The sequence below is a fragment of the Lygodium microphyllum genome, chromosome 16, assembly GCF_053477565.2.
Source record: "Lygodium microphyllum isolate KBCC chromosome 16, Lygodium_microphyllum_v1.1.10, whole genome shotgun sequence".
NCBI lineage: Eukaryota > Viridiplantae > Streptophyta > Polypodiopsida > Schizaeales > Lygodiaceae > Lygodium > Lygodium microphyllum.
In genome coordinates, this window is record NC_141150.1 from 146,004,062 (window position 1) to 146,014,061 (window position 10,000).

The following is a 10,000-nucleotide window of genomic DNA, read 5'->3' on the forward strand; positions in this document are numbered from 1 at the left end:
CTATGACTCGAATCTCATGTGCGCGGGGTTTAGTGCTCGCGTGGACACGGGTCCTCGTGGTATGAATGGCATGCCCCCCTCTCCCCCACCGCCTTGTGGCATGCCGTGGGCGCGTGTCCTCCGTGGCACGTATTCTGCGGCTCGATCTTTTCTACGTCGTCGCCTATGTGTGCACGGGGTGCTCTTCACGTGGATGCTTGCCCTTCGTGTTAGAAATGGCACGCGACGGCGGCATTCAATCTTTTGTGCGTCGCCTCCATGTGCGCGGGGTTTAGGGTTCGCGTTTAGTCGCGTCCTCCGTGGCATGAGCGGCATGGCATGCCGCCATGCCTCGCTCTTGAGCTCTCTCGTGCCACTTTCCGAGTATACAAGAGCTCTTTGGAATTCCTTTGTGTTCGTGGTGCGGTCACACCAGCGCTAATACACCGGATCCCATCAGAACTCCGCAGTTAAGCGCGCTTGGGCCAGAACAGTACTGGGATGGGTGACCTCCCGGGAAGTCCTGGTGCTGCACCCTTTTGCATGCTTGTTTCGAGACCGTGGCATGGAAATCCCCTCGGATCACGTCTCGACTCTCCAACGCTGACATCGTGGTAGGAAACCCCCTCGCCTTGCCATGACGCGGCGCCTCCTCTCCTCGTCGCGATTGTCTTTGCGTACGTCGTGCCTGGCCCCTCCCTCTGCCTCGCTCTCACGTGATACCCCCTCCTCAAGATGCGAGGTATTTTGGGAGCGGAGGGTGTGCCATGTTGTGGGGGGGTTCGGTGGAGCGGGGTTTTTCCGAGGAGGGAGGGCGTGCCATGTTGCGCGGGCGGGTTGTTGGAGCGGGGATTTCTGAGGAGGGAGGGTGTGCCATGTCGCGGGGGGGTGCCATGTCGTGGGGGGGTTTCTTGAGGAGGTCCGTCGGGGGGTGGAAGGTTCCGTGTCGCGGGAGGGGGTCGTGTGCAGTGGGGTGTGTGTGCCGTGTCATTGCGGAGCGCGATTTCTTAGGAGGGAGGGTGTGCCATGTCGTGGGGGGGTGAGGTGACGTGCCGTGGGTCGAGCGGGGTTTTTGGAGGTGGGGTGCACGGGGGATACGCCGCGTCGTCGGGGGGTGCGGTGGGGTGGAGGGTGCGCCGTGTCGTGGGGGGGTGACGCGGGGTGGGCTGGGTCGAGCGGGGTTTTTGGAGGCGTGGCGGGGTCGTGTGGATGGAGCGGGGTTTTTCGAGGTGGGGTGCGGGGGGGATGCGCCGCGTCGAGGGGGGGTGCAGTGGGGTGTGCCGTGACGCGGGGTGGGGTGGTGTGGATGCAGCGGGTTTTTCGAGGTGGGGTGGGGTGGTGTGGATGCAGCGGGTTTTCCGAGGTGGGGTGCGCGGGGGCGTCGTGGGGGGGTGACGCGGGGTGGGGTGGGTCGAGCGGGGTTTTCGGAGGCGTGGAGGGAGCGGGGTTTTTCGAGGTGGGGTGCGGGGGGGGCGTCGTGGGGGGGTGCGGTGGGGTGGGGGGGTGCGCCGTGTCGTGGGGGGTGACGCGGGGTGGGGTGGGTCGAGCGGGGTTTTCGGAGGCGTGGCGGGGTGCTGTGGAGGGAGCGGGGTTTTTCGAGGTGGGGTGCGGGGGTGCGCCGTGTCGTGGGGGGGGTGACGCGGGGTGGGGTGGGTCGAGCGGGGTTTTCGGAGGCGTGGAGGGAGCGGGGTCTTTCGAGGTGGGTGCGGGGGGGGCGTTGTGGGGGGGTGCGCCGTGTCGTGGCGGGTGACGCGGGGTGGGGTGGGTCGAGCGGGGTTTTCGGAGGCGTGGCGGGGTGCTGTGGAGGGAGCGGGGTTTTTCGAGGTGGGGTGCGGGGGGGCGTCGTGGGGGGGTGCGCCCTGTCGTGGGGGGGTGACGCGGGGTGGGGTGGGTCGAGCAGGGTTTTTGGAGGAGAGGTGGGGTGCTGTGGATGGAGCGCGGTTTTTCGAGGTGGGGTGGGGGGGGGGGGGGGGCGTCGTGGGGGGGTGCCCTGGGGTGGGGGGTGCGCCGTGACGCGGGGTGGGGTGGGTCGAGCGGGGTTTTTGGAGGAGAGGTGGGGTGCTGTGGAGGGAGCGCGGTTTTTCGAGGTGGGGTGCGGGGGGGCGTCGTGGGGGGGTGCGGTGGGGTGGGGGGGTGCGCCGTGTCGTGGGGGAGTGACGCGGGGTTGGGGTGGTCAAGCGGGGTTTTTGGAGGAGAGGTGGGGTGCTGTGGAGGGAGCGGGGTTTTTCGAGGTGGGGTGCGGGGGGGCGTCGTGGGGGGTGACGCGGGGTGGGGGTGGTCGAGCGGGGTTTTTGGAGGAGAGGTGGGGTGCTGTGGAGGGAGCGCGGTTTTTCGAGGTGGGGTGCGGGGGGGGGCGTCGTGGGGGGGTGCGGTGGGGTGGGGGGGTGCGCCGTGTCGTGGGGGAGTGACGCGGGGTTGGGGTGGGTCGAGCGGGGTTTTTGGAGGAGAGGTGGGGTGCTGTGGAGGGAGCGGGGTTTTTCGAGGTGGGGTGCGGGGGGGCGTCGTGGGGGGTGACGCGGGGTGGGGGTGGTCGAGCGGGGTTTTTGGAGGAGAGGTGGGGTGCTGTGGAGGGAGCGCGGTTTTTCGAGGTGGGGTGCGGGGGGGCGTCGTGGGGGGGTGCGGTGGGGTGGGGGGGTGCGCCGTGTCGTGGGGGAGTGACGCGGGGTTGGGGTGGTCAAGCGGGGTTTTTGGAGGAGAGGTGGGGTGCTGTGGAGGGAGCGGGGTTTTTCGAGGTGGGGTGCGGGGGGGCGTCGTGGGGGGTGACGCGGGGTGGGGGTGGTCGAGCGGGGTTTTTGGAGGAGAGGTGGGGTGCTGTGGAGGGAGCGCGGTTTTTCGAGGTGGGGTGCGGGGGGGCGTCGTGGGGGGGTGTGCCGTGTCGTGGGGGGGAGACGCGGGGTGGGGTGGGTCGAGCGGGGTTTTCGGAGGCGTGGAGGGAGCGGGGTTTTTCGAGGTGGGTGCGGGGGGGGCGTTGTGGGGGGGTGCGCCGTGTCGTGGCGGGTGACGCGGGGTGGGGTGGGTCGAGCGGGGTTTTCGGAGGCGTGGTGGGGTGCTGTGGAGGGAGCGGGGTTTTTCGAGGTGGGGTGCGGGGGGGCGTCGTGGGGGGGTGCGCCGTGTCGTGGGGGGGTGACGCGGGGTGGGGTGGGTCGAGCGGGGTTTTTGGAGGAGAGGTGGGGTGCTGTGGATGGAGCGCGGTTTTTCGAGGTGGGGTGGGGGGGGGGCGTCGTGGGGGGGTGCCCTGGGGTGGGGGGTGCGCCGTGACGCGGGGTGGGGTGGGTCGAGCGGGGTTTTTGGAGGAGAGGTGGGGTGCTGTGGAGGGAGCGCGGTTTTTCGAGGTGGGGTGCGGGGGGGCGTCGTGGGGGGGTGCGGTGGGGTGGGGGGGTGCGCCGTGTCATGGGGGAGTGACGCGGGGTTGGGGTGGTCAAGCGGGGTTTTTGGAGGAGAGGTGGGGTGCTGTGGAGGGAGCGGGGTTTTTCGAGGTGGGGTGCGGGGGGGCGTCGTGGGGGGTGACGCGGGGTGGGGGTGGTCGAGCGGGGTTTTTGGAGGAGAGGTGGGGTGCTGTGGAGGGAGCGCGGTTTTTCGAGGTGGGGTGCGGGGGGGGGCGTCGTGGGGGGGTGCGGTGGGGTGGGGGGGTGCGCCGTGTCGTGGGGGGGTGACGCGGGGTGGGGTGGGTCGAGCGGGGTTTTTCGAGGTGGGGTGCGGGGGGGGGGGGGATATGCGCCGCGTCGTGGGGGGATGCGGTGGGGTGGGGGGGTGCGCCGTGTCCTGGGGGAGTGACGCGGGGTTGGGTGGGTCGAGTGGGGTTTTTCGAGGTGGGGTGCGGGGGGGGGGGGGGATATGCGCCGCGTCGTGGGGGGGTGCGGTGGGGTGTGGGGGGTGTGCCGTGTCGTGGGGGGCTGACGCGAGGTGGGGTGGGTCGAGCGGGGTTTTCGGAGGCGTGGTGGGGTGGTATGGAGGGAGCGGGGTTTTTCGAGGTGGGGTGCGGGGCGGCGTCGTTGGGGGGTGCGGTGGGGTGGGGGGTGCGCCGTGTCGTGGGGGGGAGACGCGGGGTGGGGTGGGTCGAGCGGGGTTTTCGGAGGCGTGGTGGTGTGGCGTGGAGGGAGCGGGGTTTTTCGAGGTGGGGTGCGGGGGGGGCGTCGTGGGGGGGTGCGGTGGGGTGGGGGGTGCGCCGTGTCGTGGGGGGGTGACGCGGGGTGGGGTGGGTCGAGCGGGGTTTTTCGAGGTGGGGTGCGGGGGGGGGGGGGATATGCGCCGCGTCGTGGGGGGGTGCGGTGGGGTGGGGGGGTGCGCCGTGTCCTGGGGGAGTGACGCGGGGTTGGGTGGGTCGAGTGGGGTTTTTCGAGGTGGGGTGCGGGGGGGGGGGGATATGCGCCGCGTCGTGGGGGGGTGCGGTGGGGTGTGGGGGGTGTGCCGTGTCCTGGGGGGCTGACGCGAGGTGGGGTGGGTTGAGCGGGGTTTTCGGAGGCGTGGTGGGGTGGTATGGAGGGAGCGGGGTTTTTCGAGGTGGGGTGCGGGGCGGCGTCGTTGGGCTGTGCGGTGGGGTGGGGGGTGCGCCTAGTCGTGGGGGGGTGACGCGGGGTGGGGTGGGTCGAGCGGGGTTTTCGGAGGCATTTGTGGTGTGGCGTGGAGGGAGCGGGGTTTTTCGAGGTGGGGTGCGGGGGGGGCGTCGTGGGGGGGTGCGGTGCGGTGGGGGGGTGTGCCGTGTCATGGGGGTGACGCGGGGTTGGGTTGGGTGGGGGAGTGACGAGGGGGGAAGGGGCGAAATTTGGAGGGGAGGGCGAATTTTTGGGGCGGGGGGGGAGGGGTGGGGTGGTGTGTGTTGAGGGGGGGAAGGGGAGGGGTGGTGTGGTGTGGTGTGGGTGGTGTGGTGTGGTGTGTGTTGAGGGGGGGGGGTGGGGTGGTGTGTGTTGAGGGCGGGGGGGGGATTTTTCTGGGGGGGGGGGGAGGGGTGGTGTGGTGTGGGGTGGTGTGTGTTGAGGGGGGGGGGCGAATTTTTGGGGGGGGGGGGTGGTGGGGTGGTGTGTGTTGAGGGGTGGGCGAAATTTGGAGGGGCGGAAGGGGAGGGGTGGTGTGGTGTGTGTTGAGGGGGGGGGGGGAAAGGGTGGGGAGGTGTGTATTGAGGGGGGGGGGGGCGAATTTTTGGGGGGGGGGGGGGAGGGGTGGTGTGTGTTGGGGCCGGGGGGTGGGGGGGCAAATTTTGGAGGGGGGGGAGGGGTGGTGTGGTGTGGTGTGTGTTGAGGGGGGTGGCCGAATTTTGGGGGGGGGGGGTGGGGTGGTGTGTGTTGGGGGGGTGCGAATTTTTTGGGGGCGGGGGCGGGGGAGGGGTTGGGTGGTGTGTGTTGAGGGGGGGGCGAAATTTGGAGGGGGGAAGGGGAGGGGTGGTGTGGTGTGTGTTGAGGGGGGGGGGGGGGGGGGGAGGGGTGGTGTGTGTTGAGGGGGGGGGGGGTGGGGAGGGGTGGTGTGGCGTGGTGTGTGTTGAGGGGGGGGTGCGAATTTTTTGGGGGGGGGGAGGGGTGGGGTGGTGTGTGTTGAGGGGAAGGTGAAATTTGGAGGGGGGAAGGGGAGGGGTGGTGTGGTGTGGTGTGGTGTGTGTTGAGGGGGGTGGCCGAATTTTTTTTGGGGGGGGGGGTGGAGTGGTGTGTGTTGGGGGGGGGGGGGGGGGGCGAATTTTTTGGGGGCGGGGGGGGGGGAGGGGTGGTGTGGTGTGTGTTGAGGGGGGGGGGGGGGAGGGGTGGTGTGGTGTGGTGTGTGTTGGGGGGGGGGTGGGGGTGGTGTGTGTTGAGGGGGGAGGGGTGGGAAATTTTTGGGGGGGGGCGAATTTTGGAGGGGGGGGGGGAGCGGTGGTGTGGTGTGGTGTGTGTTGAGGGGGGGTGGGCGAATTTTTGGGGGGGGGAAGGGGCGAAATTTGGAGGGGGGGGCGAATTTTTGGGGCGGGGGGGGAGGGGTGGGGTGGTGTGTGTTGAGGGGGGGGGCGAAATTTCGAGGGGGGGAAGGGGAGGGGTGGTGTGGTGTGTGTTGAGGGGGGGGGTGGGGTGGTGTGTGTTGAGGGGGGGGGGGGGGGGGGGAATTTTGGAGGAGGGGGGAGGGGTGGTGTGGTGTGGTGTGTGTTGAGGGGGGGGGGCAATTTTTTGGGGGGGGGGGGGGCAAAATTTGGAGGGGGGGGGGGGGAGGGGTGGTGTGGTGTGGTGTGTGTTGAGGGGGGGGGGGGATTTTTGAGGGGGGGGGAGGGGTGGTGTGGTGTGTGTTGAGGGGGGGGCGGGGAATTTTTGAGGGGGGGGAGGGGTTGTGTGGTGTGTGTTGGGGGGGGGGGTGTGTTGGGGGGGGGGGGAGGGGTGGTGTGGTGTGGTGTGTGTTGAGGGGGGGGGGGGGGATTTTTGAGGGGGGGGGAGGGGTGGTGTGGTGTTTGTTGAGGGGGAGGGGGGGTGGGGAGGTGTGTATTGAGGGGGGGGGGGGGCGCAAATTTTGGAGGGGGGGAGGGGGTGTGTGGTGTGGTGTGTGTTGAGGGGGGTGGCCGAATTTTTGGGGGGGGGGGGTGGGGTGGTGTGTGTTGGGGGGGGGGGGGCGAATTTTTTGGGGGCGGGGGGGGGAGGGGTGGGGTGGTGTGTGTTGAGGGGGGGGCGAAATTTGGAGGGGGGGAAGGGGAGGGGTGGTGTGGTGTGTGTTGAGGGGGGGGGAGGGGTGGTGTGGTGTGGTGTGTGTTGAGGGGGGGGGGGATTTTTGAGGGGGGGGAGGCGTGGTGTGGGGTGATGTGGTGTGGTGTGTGTTGAGGGGGGGGGGGCGAATTTCTGGGGGGGGAAGGGGCGAAATTTGGACGGGGGGGGGGCGAATTTTTTGGGGGGGGCGGGAGGGGTGGGGTGGTGTGTGTTGAGGGGAAGGCGAAATTTGGAGGGGGGAAGGGGAGGGTTGGTGTGGTGTGGTGTGGTGTGTGTTGAGGGGGGGGGGGGGGGATTTTTGAGGGGGGGGGCGAATTTTGGAGTGGGGGGGGGGGAGGGATGGTGTGTGTTGAGGGGGGGGGGGGCCAATTTTTTTGGGGGGGGGGCAAAATTTGGAGGGGGGGGGGAGGGGTGGTGTGGTGTGGTGTGTGTTGGGGGGGGGGGGGGAGGGGTGGTGTTTTGTGAGTTGAGGGGGGGGGGGGGGGGATTTTTGAGGGGGGGGAGGGGTGGTGTGGTGTGTGTTGGGGGGGGGGGGATGTGGTGGTGTGTGTTGAGGGGGGGGGGGGGGGGAATTTTTGGGGGGGGGGAGGGGGAGGTGTGGGGTGGTGTGTGTTGAGGGGGGTGGGGGGCGAATTTTGGAGGGGGGGAGGGGTGGTGTGGTGTGGTGTGTGTTGAGGGGGGGGCCAATTTTTTGGGGGGGGGGGGGGGGGGGGCAAAATTTGGAGGGGGGGGAGGGGTGGTGTTTTGTGTGTTGAGGGGGGGCGGGGGAATTTTTGAGGGGGGGGAGGGGTGGTGAGGTGTGTGTTGGGGGGGGGGGGGGGGTGGGGTGGTGTGTGTTGGGGGGGGGGGGGGGATTTTTGGGGGGGGGGAGGGGTGGTGTGGGGTGGTGTGTGTTGAGGGGGGTGGGGGGGGGGAGGGGTGGTGTGGTGTGGTGTGTGTTGAGGGGGGGGGGGGGGGGGGGCGAATTTTTGGGGGGGAGAAGGGGCGAAATTTGGAGGGGGGGGGGGAGGGGTGGGGTGGTGTGTGTTGAGGGGGGGGCGAAATTTGGAGGGGGGGAAGGGGAGGGGTGGTGTGGTGTGGTGTGGTGTGGTGTGGTGTGTGTTGAGGGGGGGGGGGGGGAAGGGTGGGGAGGTGTGTATTGAGGGGAGGGGGGGGGGGGGGGCGAATTTTTGGGGGGGGGGAGGGGTGGTGTGTGTTGGGGGCGGGGGGAAGGGTGGGGAGGTGTGTATTGAGGGGGGGGGGGGGGGGGGGGGCGAATTTTTGGGGGGGGGGGGGGGAGGGGTGGTGTGGTGTGGTGTGGTGTGGTGTGTGTTGAGGGGGGTGGCCGAATTTTTTGGGGGGGAGGGGTGGTGTGGTGTGTGTTGAGGGGGGGGGTGGGGTGGTGTGTGTTGGGGGGGGGGGGGGGGGAGGGGTGGTGTGGTGTGGTGTGTGTTGAGGGGGGTGGCCGAATTTTTTTGGGGGGGGTGGGTGGAGTGGTGTGTGTTGGAGGGGGGGGGGGCGAATTTTTTGGGGGGGGGGGGGGGGGGGGGGGGAGGGGTGGTGTGGTGTGTGGTGAGGGGGGGGGAAGGGGTGGTGTGGTGTGTGTTGGGGGGGGGGGGGGTGGGGTGGTGTGTGTTGAGGGGGGAGGGGTGGGAAATTTTTGGGGGGGGGGGGGGGGGGGGCGAATTTTGGAGGGGGGGGGGGAGCGGTGGTGTGGTGTGGTGTGTGTTGAGGGGGGGGAGCGAATTTTTGGGGGGGAAGGGGCGAAATTTGGAGGGGGGGCGAATTTTTGGGGCGGGGGGGAGGGGTGGGGTGGTGTGTGTTGAGGGGGGGGCGAAATTTCGAGGGGGGGAAGGGGAGGGGTGGTGTGGTGTGTGTTGAGGGGGGGGGGGAGGGGTGGTGTGGTGTGTGTTGAGGGGGGGGGTGGGGTGGTGTGTGTTGAGGGGGGGGGGGGGGGGCGAATTTTGGAGGGGGGGGAGGGGTGGTGTGGTGTGGTGTGTGTTGAGGGGGGGGGCCAATTTTTTTGGGGGGGGGGCAAAATTTGGAGGGGGGGGAGGGGTGGTGTTTTGTGTGTTGAGGGGGGGGGGGGGATTTTTGAGGGGGGGGAGGGGTGGTGTGGTGTGTGTTGGGGGGGGGGGATATGGTGGTGTGTGTTGAGGGGGGGGGGGGAAATTTTTGAGGGGGGGGGAAAATTTTTTGGGGGGGGGGAGGGGAGGTGTGGGGTGGTGTGTGTTGAGGGGGGTGGGGGGTGAATTTTGGAGGGGGGGGGAGGGGTGGTGTGGTGTGGTGTGTGTTGAGGGGGGGCCAATTTTTTTGGGGGGGGGGGGGGCAAAATTTGGAGGGGGGGAGGGGTGGTGTGGTGTGGTGTGTTTTGAGGGGGGGGGGGGGGGGGGAGGGGGGTGTTTTGTGTGTTGGGGGGGGGGGGTGGGGTGGTGTGTGTTGAGGGGGGGGGGGAATTTTTGGGGGGGGGGAGGGGTGTTGTGGGGTGGTGTGTGTTGAGGGGGGTGGGGGGGGGAGGGGTGGTGTGGTGTGGTGTGTGTTGAGGGGGGGGGGGGGGGGCGAATTTTTGGGGGGGAGAAGGGGCGAAATTTGGAGGGGGGGGGGAGGGGTGGGGTGGTGTGTGTTGAGGGGGGGGCGAAATTTGGAGGGGGGGAAGGGGAGGGGTGGTGTGGTGTGGTGTGGTGTGTGTTGAGGGGGGGGGGGAAGGGTGGGGAGGTGTGTATTGAGGGGGGGGGGCGAATTTTTGGGGGGGGGGGAGGGGTGGTGTGTGTTGGGGACGGGGGGGGGGGGAAGGGTGGGGAGGTGTGTATTGAGGGGGGGGGGCGAATTTTTGGGGGGGGGGGGGAGGGGTGGTGTGGTGTGGTGTGGTGTGTGTTGAGGGGGGTGGCCGAATTTTTTGGGGGGGGGGTGGGGTGGTGTGTGTTGGGGGGGGGGGGCGAATTTTTTGGGGGCGGGGGGGGGGAGGGGTGGTGTGGTGTGTGTTGAGGGGGGGGGGATTTTTGAGGGGGGGGGGAGGGGTGGTGTGGTGTGTGTTGACATGACGACGCGACGTGCTCCCCTCCCCTTAACACACCCACGCACCCACCATGACGCCCCCTCAAAAATTCTGCCCCCCTCCCCCCCCCCTCTCAACACACACCACACCACCCCTCCCCCCCCCCCACCCCCCCTCAAAAATTCGCCCCCCCCCCCCTTCAAAATTCGGCCCCTCTCTACACACACCAACCCCCCCCCCCTCCCCCCCCCCCCGCCCTTCAAAAATTCGGCCCCCCCCCCCAAAAATTCGGCCCCCCCCCCCCCCACCCCCCTCAAAATTTCGGCCCCCCCCCACCTTCAAAATTCGGCGCCCCCCCCCCCCCCCCCTCCAAAATTCGGCCCCCCCTCCCCCCCTC

General features: G+C 69.2%; 1 non-coding gene across 1 annotated transcript; it reads left to right on the top strand.

The window, feature by feature from the left end:
• Positions 1–398: 398 nt before the first annotated feature.
• On the top strand, positions 399–517 carry LOC148023630 (5S ribosomal RNA). Its single transcript, XR_015693974.1, has one exon. It is a non-coding gene; the product is annotated as a 5S ribosomal RNA (ribosomal RNA).
• The last annotated feature ends 9,483 nt before the right edge of the window (positions 518–10,000 follow it).